Source organism: Myxine glutinosa, chromosome 3 (assembly GCF_964187855.1).
Source record: "Myxine glutinosa chromosome 3, kmMyxGlut1.1, whole genome shotgun sequence".
In the NCBI taxonomy this organism is placed as follows: Eukaryota; Metazoa; Chordata; class Myxini; order Myxiniformes; family Myxinidae; genus Myxine; species Myxine glutinosa.
The window spans coordinates 177862716-177885030 of NC_136263.1; the positions used below are offsets into that span (position 1 = coordinate 177862716).

The 22315-nt window shown below is 45.5% G+C and overlaps 1 protein-coding gene across 4 annotated transcripts in view; it reads left to right on the top strand.

The window, feature by feature from the left end:
* Window positions 1–22315, top strand: part of CFAP58 (cilia and flagella associated protein 58) — a 174439-nt gene that overhangs the window by 50160 nt on the left and 101964 nt on the right. Inside the window, exons 1-2 of one of the 4 annotated variants that reach the window (XM_078774758.1) lie at window positions 14114–14236; window positions 14606–14704. The exons of 2 other annotated variants lie outside the window; for them this stretch is intronic. The gene's annotated coding sequence lies outside the window, so the exon portion shown is untranslated. Of the gene's footprint in view, window positions 1–14111; window positions 14237–14605; window positions 14705–22315 lie in introns of those variants that run through there. One more of the 4 variants, XM_068109803.2, reaches the window with a different exon arrangement.

The following is a 22315-nucleotide window of genomic DNA, read 5'->3' on the forward strand; positions in this document are numbered from 1 at the left end:
CCTCCTGGTTTACGAGGAGAGTGATGCCATGATGAGGTTGATGGCCCTGGTTCTGTATCATCTCCCAGACGATGAAAGTGGCGGACAAAGTGCTTATTAGACAACTCTTGTATGGTGCTGTTCTCTATTGCGTTCTCATCTTGTGTAATACTGCACATTGTTATTTGCATATTCTGTATCTATTATCTTATTCTAATATCTACCATCGCTTTCTTTGTCTTGCAGATTGATTGTTCATCGTTGTTGCTAATAAACCTGCATTCAATTGATACATTCTTGTTTATGAACAATCAACTCATCTGAAGATGCCTGCTGCAGTCTGCCCCTTCCCGAGCTGTGTCTACGTTACTGACAGCACTGACAATGCCGTTGCTGCTATCCAGCTCTCCATCCACGCCATGACCCACACGTCCATTGCACCAGCCAAACCGGACAAAGTCAGCCGTCCTCGTATCCAAACCGGCGGTACCAGCGAAGATTGGCAATATTTCACCAGAAGATGGGATGGTTACAAGGCAGCGACCCAGATAATCGGCAATGATGTTCGCGTTCAACTCCTTGAATGTTGTGACGATAACCTACGACGTGACCTCCACCGCAGCAACCCACGCATTGAAATCAAGGACGAGGCAGCTATACTACAAGCCATTCGGTCCCTTGCTGTCCGAGAGGAGAATACCATGGTGTCCCGCGTAAACCTCCACAACATGCGACAGGACCGAGAAGAACCAATTCGTACCTACGCAGCCCGTCTGGCTGGTCAAGCCGAGATCTGCAAGTTTTCTGTTGTATGCTCATGCAATCCCCCTACTGATGTCAACTACACCAAGGACATGGTTCGCGATGTCCTATGTCGGGGACTCGCCGATCAAGATATACAACAGGACATTCTCGGCGATCAAAATCAGAACATGAGCTTGGAGGAAGTTCTCATTTTCGTCGAGGCCAAGGAAGCAGGGAAACGTTCCCAGAATGCCTTGCTCGATAGTGAAGGCGCTCATGGCGCAAGCCAATACAAAAACTGGAAGAACAAAAGAGCCCTGATCACTACCGACAAGCAGGCGGCCATTTGTAGTTATTGCGGCAAAACTGGTCATGGCAAACAGCCGAACATCGACCAAAGGCGTCAATTCTGCAATGCCTACGGGAAAACATGCAGTAAATGCGCCACTCGCGGCCATTTTGCACATGTCTGCCGGGGAGGCACGAAAAAGGCGGACAACAAACCTACGGACAAATCAATGGATGCTCATGATGTGGATGAAAGCAGCCAGGTCCACGATCTCCTCTGCTCTGTCACGGAACGAGAAACGGCCATTTGGAAGCCGCAAATTAAAAGGGCCATGGCCACCTTGTCAACTCCACTACACCTCGACCACCATATATTTGACCACCTCTCTGGCTGGACCAAGAAGAAGTCTCAACCACAGCCGTACATAAAACTCATAGCACGGATCGATAAGGAATCTTATGACCATTTCGGCCAGCCACTGTCATCCCGACCAAAATCGGCCAGGCTCCAGGCCATGGCCGACACTGGCTGTCAAAGCTGCCTCACAGGACTTAATATTTTCCACAAACTCGGGCTGCGTAATGAAGACCTGTTACCTGTCAACCTGAAGATGAATGCTGTTAACAGTGGAAGGGTCCGGATTATCGGCGCCATGCTCCTACACCTGTCTGGTCGCACAGCCAATGGCGACATTATTGAAACCCGACAAATCTGCTACATCTCACCTGACACACGGAACATGTATCTCAGTCGTGAAGCATGCGTCGATCTAGGCCTCGTGTCTAGTAGCTTCCCAACCATTGGCGAATCCAACACAGTTGGTGCTGCAGTGGCAGCAGTTATCGATGCAAATTGTAACTGCCCGGTAAGATCGCTTCCCCCTACACTGCCTACATCTATCCCATTTCCGGCCACTGACGAGAACCGAGAGAGGCTGGAGAAATGGCTACTGGAGTACTACAAAAGCAGCACATTCAATGTCTGCGAACACCAGCCACTACCCCACATGGAAGGTCCGCCTCTCACACTGATGGTTGACCCCGAGGCAACACCAAAAGCGGTGCACACCCCAGTGCCTGTCCCCTTACACTGGCAGGCAGAAGTCAAGGCTGGTATCGATCGCGACATCAGGTTAGGGGTTCTGGAACCGGTGCCAATTGGTGAACCAGTGACATGGTGCAGCAGAATGGTCGTCTGTCCAAAGAAGGATGGGACCCCACGGAGGACAGTTGATCTGCAACCACTGAATGCGCACTGCACACGTGAGACCCACCACACCCAGTCACCCTTCCATCAAGCAATGGCGGTGCCACATAACACCAAAAAGACGGTAACAGACGCCTGGAATGGCTATCACAGCGTTCCAATCAGAGAATGTGACCGCCATCTGACAACGTTCATCACACCATGGGGCCGATACCGTTACTGCACCACTCCCCAAGGTTACATCGCTTCAGGTGATGGATACTCCAGACGATTTGACGAAATCGTATCGGACTTCAAAAACAAGTCCAAATGTATTGATGATACCATCATGTGGAGCGACACATTGGAAGAGAGCTTTTTTCAGACATGCAACTGGCTCGACCTGTGCGGCCGTAATGGGATTACGCAAAATCCGACGAAATTCCATTTTGGTCAGGACACGGTCGAATTCGCTGGATTCGAGATCACCATGGACAGTGTACGACCATGCCAAAGGTATCTCCAAGCGATACAGGACTTCCCCACACCAAAAACAATTACTGACATTCGCTCCTGGTTTGGGCTAGTCAATCAGGTAACATACTGCTTCAGCATGACCGAGAGGATGCGACCTTTTCGGGACCTCCTAAAACCATGCACCCCCTTCTACTGGGATGCAACACTACAATCCCTATTCGAAGAATCAAAACGACTCATCATATCTGAAGTCGCAAATGGGGTCCGGATCTTTGACAAGGAACGGACAACATGTCTCGCAACTGACTGGTCGAAGGATGGGATTGGCTTCTGGCTCCTCCAAAAACACTGCAGATGCCCTGGTGAAACCCCACAGTGCTGCCCCGATGGCTGGAAAATCACCCTTGCTGGAGGCCGCTTCACCCATGCAGCGGAGTCGCGCTATGCTCCGATAGAGGGTGAAGCTCTAGCAGTGGCGGACAGCCTGGAAAAAGTAAAGTATTTTGTGTTGGGATGCAAGAACCTGATTATTGCCGTCGATCACAAGCCCTTAATCAAGCTTCTTGGTGACAGACGATTAGAGGACATCCATAACACGCGGCTTGCCAACTTGAAAGAAAGGACCCTAGCATATCGTTTCCGAATTATCCACATCCCGGGAAAACGACACTGCGTACCAGATGCGATTTCACGACATCCGTCGGGTGCCAGACCATCGGAACGACTGCCACTGGTGGATGACATTTCCTCCATTATGGATGTGGCCACATCGACTACACTAAGACAGCACACCTTGACTGGGCTGTGGACCACAGATGACGACTCTGGCATGGAAATGGCTATTTCTATGGCAGCCATCAAGACACTCGATTCTGTGCGGTCCGTCACTTGGGACGATGTTCGGGACGAAACAGCAAGTGACACTCAGATGCTGCAGTTACTCAATTCTATTGAGCAGGGTCTACCTGCCAGTCGGGACGATTTCCCTGTGTCCATTTTGGAATACTTTCCCTTCCGTGAACACCTCTACACTATTGATGGCATAGTGGTCTACAAGGGGAGGATTATCATCCCACCGAAGCTACGGAAGCTTGTCCTTGAGAATCTTCATGCTGCTCACCAAGGAGTCACGACTATGACCACCCGGGCCAGCAGCTCGATCTTTTGGCCTGGAATCACTCCCCAGATTCATGAGATGCGCAATCGCTGCTCACACTGCAATCGGATGGCCCCATCGCACCCAAGTGCTCCACCTACAGCCTCAGCTGAACCTGCCTACCCTTTCCAGTACGTTTGTTCAGATTACTTTCATCACAAGGGTCGGAGTTATTTGGTCACCGTTGATCGTTACTCTAATTGGCCAATCATTCAGCTAACTACTGGCGGGGCACAAGGCCTAGTGAAATGTCTGCGGTCGAACTTCGCCACTTATGGTATCCCCGACGAATTGGCATCTGACTGTGGGCCAGAATTCACGGCACATGACACCCAAGACTTCTTGCGTCGGTGGGGCGTTAACCATCGGTTGTCATCCACTGCCTTCCCACACAGCAACTGTCGTGCCGAGATCGCAGTCAAAACATCGAAAAGAATGATCACCGATAACACTGGTTCCAATGGTGAACTAGACACTGATCGGTTCCAACGTGCAATACTCCAGTACCGGAATGCACCGGATCAGGACACTAGGTTGTCTCCAGCCATGATCATCTTCAAGAGGCCAGTCAAGGACTTCATACCCATCATCCCAGGCAGATACTTGCCATCGGACACCTGGCGGGAAACACGCAACAATCGTGAGGAAGCTTTGCGCATTCGGCATGCCAGGGAGATCGAAAGACTCTCTGAACACACGACAAAACTACCTCCACTGGCCGTCGGGGACCATGTCCGGATCCAGAACCAGACCGGCCTGGAACCACGAAAATGGGACCGGACCGGAACCGTGATTGAGGTAAAACAATTCGATCAATACGTTGTCAAGGTGGATGGCTCCGGAAGAATCACTCTCCGGAATCGTAAGTTCCTGCGACGTTTTACGCCTTTCAGCATGACAACTCCCACTACGACTGGCAAAAGTGGCATGCTGCCAACCGTTATGCCAAGTGTTATGCCAATCGTACCGAAATACTTAATGTCTGGTACCCAACCCATCGCCGCTCCAAGAGTCTGTCTCAATCCTGTTACCACTCCCCAGAAGGGTGAACCCCAACATGTCATTGCGCCGGGCTTACCATCACAGACACTCCGCTCCACCACCGCGATGACACCACCCGCGAGAGTCGCTAACCAACCACATGTGCAGACCACCGCCACACCTCCATGGTCACTGCCTATTTCTGCCCCCTTGACGGTTCGGGTGATGATGGACCAGCTGGAGGGGACTCCGGCGTCGGACAGGGCGATAGTGAACCACCCACCGGAGACTCCCACAATGGACCAGGAAATTACGAACTGCCCTCAGAGGACTCCGACGATTGATCGGGTGGTGACGGGCCGCCCGAAGCGAATTATCAAACCACCAGCCCGATTCAATTCAGAAGAATATCAATTATAAACTCATGTGATCCTTTTTCTCGGTCTCCAGTTTCGTTCTATTCTGTGTCACAATTGAACGTTTTTGGGAAAGGGAGATAGACAACTCTTGTATGGTGCTGTTCTCTATTGCGTTCTCATCTTGTGTAATACTGCACATTGTTATTTGCATATTCTGTATCTATTATCTTATTCTAATATCTACCATCGCTTTCTTTGTCTTGCAGATTGATTGTTCATCGTTGTTGCTAATAAACCTGCATTCAATTGATACATTCTTGTATCATTGTATCATATACATTCAATTGATAATTGATACATATCCTACTCTTTCTAGGTCATCAGGAAGAGTTGCCGGGATCTGATCACATACTGATTGCATACGACATGGGGAGTCATGCGGTTGGTTGAGACGTCTATCCCGGATCTTTTGAAGCAGTTGCAGTTTTTCTGAAGCAGATCCTTTAATTTTACGGAGGGGCGTGAAATCCCCATGATCAGACATGGATGGTACATGAAGGATGCATGTAGGAGGAGAGCTTTGGGCTGCAGGTTCTACACTCCGTTTTCTTTTGGGCATGCTTGCTGTCGATGTCTACCATCACTGTTAAATGACAAATAAGAAATCACGAATGATGTTAAAAGTGCCTGTGAAAGGAGGCTCTGAGTTTTCAGTGAGGTAACAGAGGTTCTGAGTCATGTTCTACACTAGGGTACTTTTTAGCTGACTAAACCATGTTTAGTGGCATCAAAAGTGCTAATAGCTAAAACATCTAAATTCTTCCACACTAACGTTAGCTATCTAGGCCAATGAAACATTGTGCTAAGTTACTGTAGCTAGCTCAGCTGTCGTGCCTCTTTCTGGTTCAATTCATATACAGAAGTCAACAGATATGTCTCATGTTTGGCATTAACAAAAGTTTAAGTTACACCGACATTAGGAACATACTGTACATAGATGAGGCTAGCTTTAACGTTAGCTAACATGGTGCTAGCTGGCTCAGCTGTTATTCTGCCTGTTTATGATTTCATGCAGAAACTGAAGTCAAGAGTGTGAGTAACATTATAGTTAGCATCTTACCTGGCTAGATTGGAGGATGAATACCAAGAACAACACACAGATGGAATGGAAGACTGAACTTTCAACTGAGGTATTCAATAACATCAACGTTACCAATTGATACGAGCGCGCGACATTACCAATTGATACGAGCGCGCGAGCGCGCATGTTACATGGATGGAAATGTAAAATGGCAGCTATAGCAGCACTAATTTGGATCTCTAGTCTGTCATTTCTGCACTGTGATTGGATAACATAAAAAAATATGTTTGGGAGTTAACAGCAGGAGTTGGTAGATTTTACGTGGGCTGGGTGAGAAACCTTTAAATAAGCAAGTGAAAATCTCTCGCAATACAAAGTCAATGGTGGGAAGAAAAGTTGAGTGGTACCAATGTTACTGCCAATGTCCCGCCCCTATGCAAGACTCAGGAGCATCTTGTTGACATTTAACCTTGAAAATACCTGGGTTTAGACCCCTTATGTACCATGTTAAGTTATCTGCAGTATTAACGTATCCTTATCATTTGTAAAACTGATTATTTTGTAATTACAGCATTAATATGCATACTAGTATACCATAGACACATGTAATCATGTTATGAATAGTTCTATCATGATCTATGCCCTTCAAAACATGGGTCTAGACACCTTCATTTTTCAATTATCTGCAATATTGGCTGAGATATGTCAAAAATCGTTTTTTTGATAATGGCAGCAGTAATTTGCATAAAAATGGTATGTGGGACATTTTTTCAGCTTGGGGCCATAGCTAGTCATTTTCTACACATTCTTTCCAATCTAGAAACACTGATTAGAAGTATATCTCCGGGGGGTGCAGGGGGACCTAGTCTTCCTACTAGACTTCCTACTAGACACACAACAACATAGAAAGCATCTGAAAATACCAAGCCCGTCCTCGTCCGTTGGTATTCAGACTTCTTCTTCTTCTTCCGTATGCTCAAAATAACGAAAATAGTTTTGCAAAAACACAAAATTAAAATTTCTGATTTCATGCAGCCTTGACCTTTGAGCTTTAGATCTTAAAAAAAAAACAGTCTGGTTCTAGCTTTTGATTTGTGAACAAATTAATTGACCCAATATGCAAATGATTAAAATTTCAGGTCAATCGCATGAAAATTGATGATTTTATGTGATACTGACGCTTGACCCTTTGACAAAATTATTAATTTACCTTCTCCATATTCTCATAATAAAGCTTTGGTGAAAATTTGATGACAAAAATCAAATGGTAAAAAGGTTACAGCCTTGACACGGACACTGCACGCACATACGGACACACACACACACACACACACACACACGGACACACACAAGCACACACACACACACGGGGACACACACACATACACACACAAACACAAACACGGGGACACACACACACACATGGGGAAACACAAACACACACATGGGGACACACACACACACACACACATGGGGAAACACAAACACACACATACACACGGGGACACACATCCAGGAACTAACAAACACACACGGGGACACACACACACAAACACACACACGCACACACAGGGACACACACACAGACACAAACACACAAGGGGACACACACACATAGGGACACACAAACATACACATGGGGACACACAAACATACACATGGGGACACACAAACATACACATGGGGACACACAAACATACACATGGGGACACACATACACACGGGGACACACATCCAGGAACACACAAACACACACGGGGACACACACACACAAACACACACACACACACACATGGGGACACACATACACACAAGGACACACATCCAGGAACTAACCAACACACATGGGGACACACACACACACACACACACACACGGGGACCACACGGGGATACACACAAACACACAGGGACACACACACAGACACAAACACACACAGGGATACACACACACACACACACACACACACAAACACACACACACACTCACACACACACACACTCACACACACACACACACAAACACACACACAAACACACACACACACGGGGATACACACACACACGGGGACCACACGGGGATACACACACACATACGGGGACACACACAAACACACAGGGACACACACACAGACACAAACACACACAGGGATACACACACACACACACAAACACACACACACACACACACACACACTCACACACACACACACATACAAACACACACACACACACACACGGGGATACACACACACACGGGGACACACACACACAACTGCATTATTGCCAACTGCATTGGGCGGTTTTCTTCACCCCAAAACTCCATTACGCACGCGGTCAGCTCGGATAAGAAAGGCGTGTCTCCGCCCCTCGTCATCAGGAGGTGGAGCCAGGAAGCCCTTGCGCCCAATCAGGACTCGGTGGGCACGGCTTGGTAAGGTGTGGTCATGGCTTGGTAGGGCGTGGCTATATAACCCCCAGCGCGACGCCACCGCGGAGACGATTTGAGGAAGGTACGATTTGAGGAAGGGACAATTTGAGGAAGGAGACGATTGATGAAAGAGACGATTGAGGAAGCGGATGACCGAGGAAGCTCCCACGAACCACTGAGTAAGGAGTCCACCGCAGCGGAATCCACCGCAGCTTTTGACCATGGCAGCTTTGAGCGGTGACGGCAGTTGCGGCCACGAATCAACGTCGCCGTGCGGAGACGATTGAGGAGGGTCGGCGGCTGCTCACCTCAGGCCGCGCGATCATACCAACCACCCGCATCCTTCCCGCCTTGTGATCCCACCTCCTCGTCCGTCCAGCCCTCCACCTCCTGCCATTCGTTCCTGTCATCATTCACCGTGTAAGTCTGATTGTCGTCCGTCCTTTATGTTGTCTGGGGTATAAGTTAAGCCTGTTTAGATAAGCTAGTATTGCACTGTGTCGCCTTCCTCTTCTGTACATTGCTTTCGTATTTTTCCTCCTCCTTGGTTTCTTTTGACTTGTAAATATTAGTAATAAATTATATTTGTTCTTCCTTACCTTCTGGTTTCCTTACATCCGATCGTCTTTGTGATTTCCCCATTGAATACCTGTGGCACGATTTGGCCAACGAATAGGATCGGGTCTAGTGAATGCTAATGGTTCGAGCCGCGGCTGCTAATCCGCTCGGCAATTAACATCTTGTCCGCGGTCTCGGACGAGGTTGCTCACCTGCCTCCCTGGAGGGAGCTGGGCAGCTTCAGGACTCACGTCGGTCAGTCACAAACAAGGGGATTAATCCCCCCTTCTTAAGGGGAAAAGGGGCCGACGTTGAGATCCGTAACAATATATATATATATATATATATATATATATATATATATATATATATATATATATATATATATATAGTTGTATAAACACATACATACTGTACATACATGACACATACATATACATACACGTGTACATATAAACGCACCTATACAAACACACATACCTAGATATATTAAGTATGTGTAAGTACTTGTAAAAGCTAGTTTATATTTGAAGTTATAACCTTAACCCATAAGCAAATGGCCTAACCTATAAGCAAAGATGGAGTCAGTAGGAGGAACCTGGATAAGATTAGGGTTTCAGCCACTACTCCACAACCCTCAAACCCATCCAGGTAGAGCCAAGTGAGCCTTACAGAAAACCTTCTGCAAGAATTAACTTCTCCCTAGACAGATAGATAAAGAAAGATAAATGAGGAGTAAAGGAGATTAAAGAAAAGAAAAATCAAGCATGAGAATGAATAAAGAGAAATGTGAAAAAGTAGAAAGAAGTGCAAAACTTTCTGCCATATACCATCTTCTGGCACATAAAAAAAATTATAGGAGAAATTTACGGGAGCAGTGTTGTAAATTAGTGCCTTAAAACACCTGAGAACGCAACAAAGAGTGTCTAAACCCCGAGGGCTTCTGGGACCCGAAATCGACCCAAAACCACCCGTTAAAGCAGGGCTCACGCTTGTACGGTCGCTGATATGCGGTTGGCAAGGTAAAGCTGAATCTCAAGATGTTTTTACCTTGACAGGTATTTCAAGCGCCTTGGGCAGCAGTGCCATCATGAACTTGGCAACAGAAACATAGCACCAATGACAAATATAGCATGCATCCATAACATTTGAGGCTGGGAAGGTTTATTTGCCATGGCCCGAGTCAGTAAAGCAAAAACAGCAGGCTGGCAGAAGTAGCCAACAAACTGGCCTTTTGTGTCCTTTTTATGCCTCACTGTCTGTCAATGTTTTTTGTTTTTATGCCACATCTATGTAAGAAGCTTGGTGTTGGCTTAGCAGTTAGGGTGCTGGCTTGGAGATCGAATGGTGCTGGCTCGAATCCTGGTCGATCGCTGAATTAATGCCAGAGGGGTTGACTCAGCCTGTCATCCCCTCTGAGGTCTGCAAATTGAGTACCAGTTCACTGGTAATTCCCTGTGTGTCACAAGAGGCGACTAACAGGGTTGGCGGCAGGAAGGGCATCTGGCCATAAAACATTGCTTCAAAAAGGGGACCACGGTGCCCGAAAAAGGCCAACCCCTACTCTGCAGAGGGGACCACGGTGCCCGGAAAAGGCCAACCCCTGCTCTGCAGGGAAAAATGGCCTCTGAAGGTGGTTCTTCCACATCTCTGAAAGAGAAATATAGTGTCAACAGCAACACAACAATTTTAATCCCAATATATTCATGAAATATTCTGAAGGGGCGTGAAAAATAATCTCTACTACAAAATGTTACGTATTACCTGCCCAAACCACGGTTACGGTGCACTTCAGAGTCTGGAGCTGGAACACGGCAGAAAGATTTGTTATTTTGCGTGTTCTAATAAACCATGGCAAAACCACGCCAATGCAATTTTAGAACAAAACAAGTTATTGTATTAACAACTCTCACATACACAATAACAACGTGATTAAAGAAAGTTCAATGAAAATGTCACTTGCATCAAATGAACAATACATATGATGGTACCATCACTTCCCAATGCTCTCAAAGCAATGAACTCATGATACGCCAAACGTGAGTGGGATGTAACATTCCCCAAAGTCCGTGCACAAATCCCAACGCGGTGAAGGTCGAAATCGTGCAGAACGGCAAAACAACAGGCAGGTAGTGGCGCGGCTGTGGATGAAGAGTTACGAGGTGAGAGGTCGATATGGGAATTGAGCCGATAGGAAAACCAATGCCAATCAACACGATGAGGTCGATATGGGAATCCCAATGACAAAACGAGATGTACCAAGCTGACAGCCTCTCCGAGGACAAAATGGCGTATAGGCCCCGTAATGGAGGTGCTGGCTCCCTCCAACAATGACTCACACTTGGTGATAAAACCTGAGACGCAGGTTTAATTGCATTCACAATATATGACAATGTCGCAGGCAATCCCTTTCCCGGGAAGCCTCAACTCATTTGCGACCAATATCAAAAAAAGTCCGTTCGCAGCCTTGATGCGACGTTACGGCTGTATCTCCCTCTCCCTGCCAATCTCGACTCTCCTATCCTCTTCCGGCCTCTTTGCCGCATCTTCCTTTCTCCTTCACAAACATTCATTTTTACCTTTTACTAAAATCATCTCCATATCACACAAAAATCTTAACAATAATATTACCTGAAACTAAAAATCCTGACAGTATATAATAACAACAAAGGCGGAAGTGACGGATCCGTAACAAAGAGATGTTTGTCTGTCTGTGTGTCACCCTTTTTCTCAGAGATGGCCAAACGTATCATCGTCAAACCTTCAGAGATTCATCAGTGAGTGCCAGGGAATGTTTTCGGCTAAAAAAGTCTTTTTTGAAAATCTGCAAAAATAACGATTGATGTTTTTGGATTGTTTTAAATAGCTTTTAGTGCCTAAGCCTTTGTAACTATGTGAAAGGTAACATTGAATAATCCCTGACCCCATTCGTTAGTGGGTGTACGTAAGTGTTTTGGGGCCTCCACAAACGGGAAAAAAAAATTCCAGTTGCAACTGCTAAACCAGAAAGCATCTGAAAATACCAAGCCCGTCCTCGTCCGTTGGTATTCAGACTTCTTCTTCTTCTTCCGTATGCTCAAAATAACGAAAATAGTTTTGCAAAAATACAAAATTAAAATACACACACACACACGGGGACACACAAGCACACACACACACACACACACACACGGGGACACACACACATACACACACAAACACAAACACGGGGACACACACACACACACATGGGGAAACACAAACACACACATGGGGACACACACACACACACATGGGGAAACACAAACACACACATACACACGGGGACACACATCCAGGAACTAACAAACACACACGGGGACACACACACACAAACACACACACGCACACACAGGGACACACACACAGACACAAACACACAAGGGGACACACACACATAGGGACACACAAACATACACATGGGGACACACAAACATACACATGGGGACACACAAACATACACATGGGGACACACAAACATACACATGGGGACACACATACACACGGGGACACACATCCAGGAACACACAAACACACACGGGGACACACACACACACAAACACACACACACACACACACACACACACACACACACACACACACATGGGGACACACATACACACAAGGACACACATCCAGGAACTAACCAACACACATGGGGACACACACACACACAAACACACACACACACACACACACACACACACGGGGATACACACACACACACGGGGACCACACGGGGATACACACACACATACGGGGACACACAAACACACAGGGACCCACACACAGACACAAACACACACAGGGATACACACATACACACACACACACACACACACACACACACACACACACACACAAACACACACACACACACTCACACACACACACACACACACACAAACACACACACAAACACACACACACACACACACACACGGGGATACACACACACACGGGGACCACACGGGGATACACACACACATACGGGGACACACACAAACACACAGGGACACACACACAGACACAAACACACACAGGGATACACACACACACACACACACACACACACACACACAAACACACACACACACACACAAACACACACACACACACACACACTCACACACACACACACACACACACTCACACACACACACACACACACAAACACACACACAAACACACACACACACACAAACACACACACACACACACACACACACACGGGGATATACACACACATACGGGGACACACACAAACACACAGGGACACACACACAGACACAAACACACACAGGGATACACACACACACACACACACACACACACACACACACACACACACACACACACACACACACACACACACACACACACATTGTGTGTTATATGGTAGATATATTACATCTGCGTATTATTTCACAAGAATCCTATGGATCTTGTTGTTTATAAATAGGCTTCAATAACAATAACTCCACGTGTGAGACAGCGTTACTTGGTTTCTGTAGCAACCATCACGCACATCATTCACCAAATATTCACGATCTTTACGACTGATAAACTACCCGTGATGTGTATGAAACTTGATTCTTCGGAACATCAAAAGAAGCATTCAATTTTACGATTGCAGGTTCCTCTTCCTCATAAATATCGGTTTGCATGGAAGAAATTATTTTGTGCGATATATAGACTCACTTAGATCTGGTCGAGTAAGAAAAAGAGGGAAGCGTTTCCACCTCATCTCATCTCTACTCTCGCAAGCATTTGTCCTTTTCCTTTTGCAGTAATTAAACATCAATCGGACTATTGAAATAAATTACATTTCGCTGAAAGAACGTTGGAATCATCGCATTCCCGTTTTCATGGTAACCGCATGAAGTTTCCCATTGGGCATTGAGCCTGAGCGCAGGGTTTCTATCATACACGAAGACGCCGAGCCAAACCTTACAGGACAAGATCCGTTCAGCAGATAAGTACGGGACGTTTGTAAACAATTGTCTTGTTTGTAGATGAGCACGCATCGTGAATGATGCCAATCCGACTCTGATGCCAAATGATGCCAGAATTACCTTCGACTTTGCTCTCCAACCCTCAAACAACACCTCACTGTCCCTCTTCCCATCACCATCAAACCTTTCGTCCTCCTCATCCTTCCCTTTCTCCTAACCCTTCTGCAATCTCCGAAACACCATCAACAGCTCTCCCTACCTCCTCCTCTTCTCCCTCATCTTACCCTACCCCACCTCTGTCCTGTACCCGATGCTCCCCCTCCCTCTTCATTAACGGTATGGACCTCAAACATCCGGGGCCTTCGCTCAAACCTGACTGATCTCTCCATTCAGGTTGCTTCTGACAATCCAGACTTGATCTGCTTAACAGAAACTTTCCTCCTTCAAGATGTCTGATTCCTTAATATCTCTTCCTGGTTCCTCCCTCCTCCGGTATGACAGACCTGTTCACGACTGTTGCTGTGCTTCCCCCTCTCTCTCCCCCTCTTGTCTCCCGCTCCCTTTATTATATGTTCCATGTGTTAGCTCTTACACGAGCCTTGACTGAGTATACAAAAAAATACTGAATTTGTAAACCAGCTATTTTTGAGGTCAACAGGTCAAAGGTTAACTCAAGGTCAAACTTCTAAAATAATCAATTTTCTTTTGAAAAATGGTCAATTTTCGTCTGATTGACTTGGAAATTAAACAGCAATTTCATAGTGCCTCACTGAATTGGGAAACCAACTATGTTTGGGGTCAAAAGGTTAAAGGTCAACTATAGGTCAAACTTCTAAAATCATCAATTTTCATTTGAAAAATCATCAATTTTCGTCTGATTGACTTGGGAATTAAACAGCAATTTCATAGTGCCACACTGAATTGGGAAACCAACTATGTTTGGGGTCAAAAGGTTAAAGGTCAACTCAAGGTCAAACTTCTAAAATAATCAATTTTCTTTTGAAAAATGGTCAATTTTCGTCTGATTGACTTGGAAATTAAACACCAATTTCATAGTGCCTCACTGAATTGGGAAACCAACTATGTTTGGGGTCAAAAGGTGAAAGGTCAATTCAACGTCAAACTTCTAAAATAATCAATTTTCTTTTGAAAAATGGTCAATTTTCGTCTGATTGACTTGGAAATTAAACAGCAATTGCATAGTGCCTCACTGAATTGGGAAACCAACTATGTTTGGGGGCAAAAGGTTAAAGGTCAACTCAAGGTCAAACTTCTAAAATAATCAATTTTCTTTTGAAAAATGGTCAATTTTCGTCTGATTGACTTGAGAATTAAACAGCAATTTCATAGTGCCACACTGAATTGGGAAACCAACTATGTTTGGGGTCAAAAGGTTAAAGGTCAACTCAAGGTCAAACTTCTAAAATAATCAATTTTCTTTTGAAAAATGGTCAATTTTCGTCTGATTGACTTGATAATTAAACAGCAATTTCATAGTGCCACACTGAATTGGGAAACCAACTATGTTTGGGGTCAAAAGGTTAAAGGTCAACTCAAGGTCAAACTTCTAAAATAATCAATTTTCTTTTGAAAAATGGTCAATTTCCATCTGATTGACTTGGAAATTAAACAGCAATTTCATAGTGCCTCACTGAATTGGGAAACCAACTATGTTTGGGGTCAAAAGGTTAAAGGTCAACTCAAGGTCAAACTTCTAAAATAATCAATTTTCTTTTGAAAAATGGTCAATTTTCGTCTGATTGACTTGGAAATTAAACAGCAATTTCATAGTGCCTCACTGAATTGGGAAACCAACTATGTTTGGGGTCAAAAGGTGAAAGGTCAATTCAACGTCAAACTTCTAAAATAATCAATTTTCTTTTGAAAAATGGTCAATTTTCGTCTGATTGACTTGGGAATTAAACAGCAATTGCATAGTGCCTCACTGAATGGGGAAAACAACTATGTTTGGGGTCAAAAGGTGAAAGGTCAACTCTAGGTCAAACTTCTAAAATCATAAATTTTCATCTGAAAAATAACCAATTTTTGTCTGATTGACTTGGAAATTGAACAGCAATTGCATAGTGCCTCACTGAATTGGGAAACCAACTATGTTTGGGGTCAAAAGGTGAAAGGTCAACTCTAGGTCAAACTTCTAAAATCATCAATTTTCATCTGAAAAATAATTAATCAATTTTCATCCGATTGACTCAAACATTTTTTTTTTTTTTTTTTTTTTTTGTATACTAAATCGAGGCTCGTGAAAGAGCTAACATTTACTTCACAAACAAATCAACCAGACAAACAAAATATATAAAAAGAGGGAGCGGAAGACAAGATGGGGAGAGAAGGGGAAGCACACAAACAACATTTGAGAGCAGGGAGATGTGTGGGAGCGGGAGGGCTTGGGGGGAGGAGGCGTGGGAAGGGGGGGGGACTATCATAGTCACTATCTATCATAATCATAGTCATCCGACTATGATTAGGATCGTCAATTTTATTCTTGATGAAATGGACAATTTTATGTCTCCATGGCAACTTTGTGTTGGGGGTGGGCTGGATTTTGCAAATATCGTGTTTTATCATCCTTTGAGCCAGGAAGCTGAAATCTGGACATGACAGTGACCAAGTGATTTGGGTATGAAGGATAGTTTTGATTTCTTGATCAATCAATTAATCGATTAATTATTTATTGATTAATCAATTAATTTATTATTTTGATTAATGCTTTATTTTATTTATTTTCAAAAAGTTACAGCTTCGGATGTATTATTTAAGCTAAATAGAAAGAATTGCCCGCAGCTAAATAGAATACTACTCTCCCCTCTGGGCCGGTGCTCCTGCTTCACACCTACAGTCATGTGAAAAAGTAATCCCCATGTAAATAGAAAATTCTCCTTCTCCCTCCTTTTGCTTTAAATATTTCCCTATTGATTCTTGTCTTGTCTTTTTGATTCTTGTCTTATATATATGCCGTATATCGCTGCTGTTTGTTTTCTTGATTCTTGTCTTTTTGCAATTGTTGTTTTCATGTATTGTTATGCATTATGTTTTCCACTCTGTCAAAGCGCCTTTGGGCTTCTGGAAAAGCGCTATACAAAATAAATGAATTATTATTATTATTATTAAAGTTTTGACTTTTTCAACATATTTCAACATGCAGCTACTTGATCTTCATTTCAACAATATTGATAGATAAAGGTGATATAATATAACAAATATCATGAAACATTTACATTTTGTAGTCCATTGTATAATTTAAATAAACATAAATGCAAATTTTGCATTTGGAAAAAGTAAGTACACCTTTTTTTAAATTTTTTTATTTTATTGTACACAAGATCGAGGCTCGTGAAAGAGCGAACATTAATCACACAGAGAGACAAACCGACACATAAAACATATAACATCGGGAGCGGTAGACAAGATGGGGAGAGAGGGGGAAGGACACAAACACAACATTTGAGAGCAGGGACCGAGAGACATGGAGACATCGAGAGATCTGTGGGAGGGAGAGGGCTTTGGAGGGGGAGGCATGGGAAGGGGGGGGGTGGGAGAGGTATAAAACATATGGACACTGCCAGGACTTCCAGGAAAGAAGTTGGAATTTCAAACAAGGTGGATCTGGGGTGAATTAGTGGGGGTAGAAAAGATCAAGGTTTTGGACGGGGGAAGATAAGAGATGGTGGTGAACATCTGTTTTAAAGACCTGGAGGGAGGAGTGGGATTGAAGGGAGTGTGGGAGTTTGTTCCAGAGGCGGGAGAAAAGAGGAATGAAAGAGTGAAGGTGAGCAGAGAGCCGAGATTTCGGCAGTTTAACCATCAGAGGGTTGCTGGCAGATCTTGTGCGACCTGTAGGAATATTTGGGGGACAGAGCACCGAGAGAGCTGGGGGAGCAAGGCCGGAGAGGAGTAGGTAGGAGACAGAAAGACCACCTACCTGCCTGCGGTGAGTGAGTGAAAGGCCCTCAGAGATAGCTTCATCGCGGGAGATTCCAATGATTCTGAAAGCTTTAGTTTCAACAGCGTGAAGGCGAGCTAGGTGTGAGGCAGGAGCACCAGCCCAGAGGGGAGAGCAGTATTCCATTGAGCTGCGGATGAAAGCCTTGTATGTGGTGAGGAGCTCAGGTGTGCCAAGGAAGGACTTCGCACGACGGAGGATGCCCAGTCGGCGACTGGCTTTGGAGGCCAGATTTGAAATGTGGTTTTCCCAGGAAAGATCATGGCAGATAGTGAGACCCAAAAGCTTGAGTGACAGAAGTTCTTGGAGAGGATTATTCACAAAGTGGATGGGAGGGTTGTCCAGTCGGTCTTTTCGGAGAGACATCGTAAGAGTGTGAGATTTGTCAGGATTGAAAGACATGTTCCACTTGTTTGCCCATGGATGGAGTCATTCAATGAGTTATCAGATAATTCATGCCTTTCCATGTCTCAAATTGTCTTTTTCAAGCTGGGATCTTGAGAGGTTGTCTCGTAGAACAAAAACTTGTCCCTTACCATGTTGTAAAACCTCAGTGTGATATACCCTCGGACCCCGCTATTCGCGGGGGATACGTTCCTGGAAAATCCGTGAATAGCGAAACCCGCGAATAGCGGGGCATTGTTTCAATAGAAAAAGGGGTGATGGGGCCCTGAGTCACGAAAATCCGCGAATAGAGGCAAAATCTGCGAATAGAGAGGCAAAATCCATGAATGGTGAGGCAAATCCCGTGAATGTTGACAATAATCAGCGAAGGTTTTATAAATACCGAATGTGAAACTAATGGCTGGTGAATTTTTTTTTTCTGCCCCTGATAAACTGCGAATTCGTTGAACACGGCCGCGAATACTGAAAAAAACCCTGTGAATTTGCGGAACACGGCCGCGAATAGGGAATAAAAACTGCGATTTTGTGGAACACGGCCACAAATAGGAAGAAAACCCGCGATTTCACGGAGCACGGTCACAAATAGAAAAAAACCCGTGAATTTGCAGGACACTTTTTTACGCGAATAGAGAAGCAGGTCGCATTTCATCGCCCATGAGTACGCGGAACCCGCGAATAGCGGAACCGCGAATAGCGGAACCGCGAATAGCGGGGTCCGACAGTACCTCCAAATTCAACCTCTAGTTTTCTTTGGATATTGGTAGAATTTTTTTTCTACCAATAGATTTGGTAGATTTTTGGTAGATTTATTCACTTCTTGTACACTTAATGACTGCACGAATGACATCAGTCATCTTTTCTACTTTCAGGTTCTCCAACAAATCAGTTTTGATATACAGTCAATAACCATCTCACAGGTTTAGGACTCAAGCGTTTTGTACTCTGATTCAGTGCTGTGCATCTCCTAATCTCCCCCAGTGCTACTTACTGCTGTAGGCTTGTGTAGTCTCGATAGCATGACTTGTGATAATGAGCTTCTGCTGCCACAAATCCTCGAAATACAATCGTATTCCAGAATACATTTGTACCTCTGCCGCTGAAGGTGGACGGATGGAGGTAATGTTTTCACCTCGGTCTGCCTTTGTCTGTCTGTGAGTGTTACAGTTTGTGACCTTTTTCTTCTTCCTTCCCCCACACCCCCCTGTGAGTTAGACCAAGTGGTTTGGTCCATGTGTATAAAGCCTATGATTGGCTGTGGGGTGGGGGAGTGGCCAGGAAGGTGATTCAGAGGAGTGAGTGGCCATTTTGGAGGAGGGCTTTTTCGGGGGTTGTAGAGTGTCCAGCTGCAATCTCTCCACCTGAAGGGTGACGTTGATCAAACTCTGGCTGCCTACCACTGGGACCTGCCTTGGGGCCTACTCGTGGACTTGCCTACTCCTACCCTCTCGTGCTGGGCCTGCCTTGGGGCCTACTGTTGGGCCTGCCCTGGAGCCTACTGTTGGGCCTGCCTTGGGGCCTACTCGTGGACTTGCCTACTCCTACCCTCTCATGCTGGGCCTGCCTTGGGGCCTACTGTTGGGCCTGCCATGGGGCCTACTACTGGGCCTGCCCTGGTGCCTACTCCTGGACCTGCCTACTCTTGGACCGGCCTACTCTTGGACCGGCCTACTCTTGGACCGGCCTACTCTTGGACCGGCCTACTCTTGGACCGGCCTACTCTTGGACCGGCCTACTCTTGGACCGGCCTACTCTTGGACCGGCCTACTCTTGGACCGGCCTACTCTTGGACCTGCCTACTCTTGGACTTGCCTATTCGGGTTTTTCCCTCTTTTCTCCCTTCTTGGTTTTATGTGTAGGAAGAGATTTTCGTGTGATAATCCATAAATAAAGACAGTGTGATTGAAGGCTTGGCTTGGTGTGCTTCAGGCCATAACAAATTGGGGGCTCGTCCGGGATCTGATTCATATGATACCTGTCTTGCTTTTTTTTTTCCTGCATTTGTAAGTTTTCTCATTGGCAGATAATTTGACTTTTGTTTATGGTGCTGATACTTCTATATTTACTGCAGTTGTACACCATGGCTGAGGAGGTGCAGTCTGACCAAGGTTCGAATTTTATGTCTGGTCTATTTCAGGAAGTCATACACCAGCTAGGGATCAGGCAGTTAAAGTCATCGGCCTACCACCCCCAGTCCCAGGGAGCCCTTGAGAGATACCACCAGACCATGAAAACTATGTTGAAGGCATATTGTATGGGGTATCCTGAAGAATGGAAAAAAGGAATCTGTTTTGTGCTGTTTGCCACCAGGGATACCCCGAATGAATCTACGGGTTTCAGCCCATTTGAGTTGGTGTACGGCCATGAGGTTAGGGGCCCTCTAAAAGTAGTAAAAGAGAGATTCATCGAAGAGACTGAGAACCCTAACCTGGACTACGTATGTGCTTTCCGGGAAAGACTTACCACTGCCTGCAAGGTCGCCTAGGAGCATTTGAAAGTATCTCGGCGAGTTATGAAGGCCTGTTTTGACCAGAGGGCGATAACTCGTAATTTTAAGCCTGGAGACAAGGTGCTAGTTTTACTACCTCTGCCTGGGAAGCCACTATCGGCGAAGTTTAGCAGTCCCTACGTGGTCGAAAGGAAGCTGAGTGAGGTGACCTACGTGGTGCGGACCCATGACAGACGGAAACCCTGCCGGGTGTGCCATGTTAATATGATTAAAAGGTACTATGAGCGTGACGCCGACCTCGGTCGGCCAGTTGGACTAGCTAAGTTGGTAGGTCGTATAAAGGTTCCAGATATTGACCATCCAGATATTGACTCTAGCGAATCCGACAGTGTCGCTCTGCAACAACCTGAGAGAGAACCCTTGGGGGCTAAGCTATCAAACTCGGAGGTGTTGACACATTTGGACTCTGAATTAGCTCATGTTCCTGAGGATAAACGATCTGATGCAATTGCTCTAATTGGGGAGTATGCCCATCTTTGTTCCGATGAGCCGGGGTGCACCTCATTGGCTTCCCATGATGTTGAGGTAGGGAATGCTAGACCCATCAAACAACACCCCTATCGGTTAAATCCTGACAAGCTAGCTAGGGTTCGTGAAGAGGTACAATATATGCTAGAGCATGACATCATCGAACCCAGTCAGAACAGCTGGAGTTCGCCCATTGTACTCAAACCAAAGCCCGATGGTTCCGCAAGATTCTGTATAGACTATCGAAAGGTGAATGTGGTAACCCACACCGATTCGTATCCCATCCCAAGAATTGAAGATTGCATAGGCTGCTTATGTTAGCAAAATAGACATTCTTAAAGGTTATTGGCAAGTACCTTTGACTGACCGGGCAAAGGAAGTCTCGGCCTTTGTGACTCCAGATGGCTTTTATCAGTGTAAGGTAATGCCTTTTGGGATGAAAAATGCACCTGCTAGCTTCCAAAGGTTAATGAACCAGGTTACCAGGGGTCTTCCAAATTGTGTAGCTTACCTGGATGATGTCATACTGTACAGTGATACATGACAAAACCACTTGAAACATCTCAGAGAACTGTTTGTTAGACTTAGCGATGCTAACCTTGTTGTAAACCTCAAGAAAAGTGAATTTGCCAAAGCTAGGGTTACATATCTCGGTCACGTTGTTGGTCAGGGTCAAGTATCCCCTCGACAGGCCAAGACCCAAGCAATTGCCGATTTTCCTGTCCCCACCAATAAGCGAGAATTGCTTCGGTATCTCGGTATG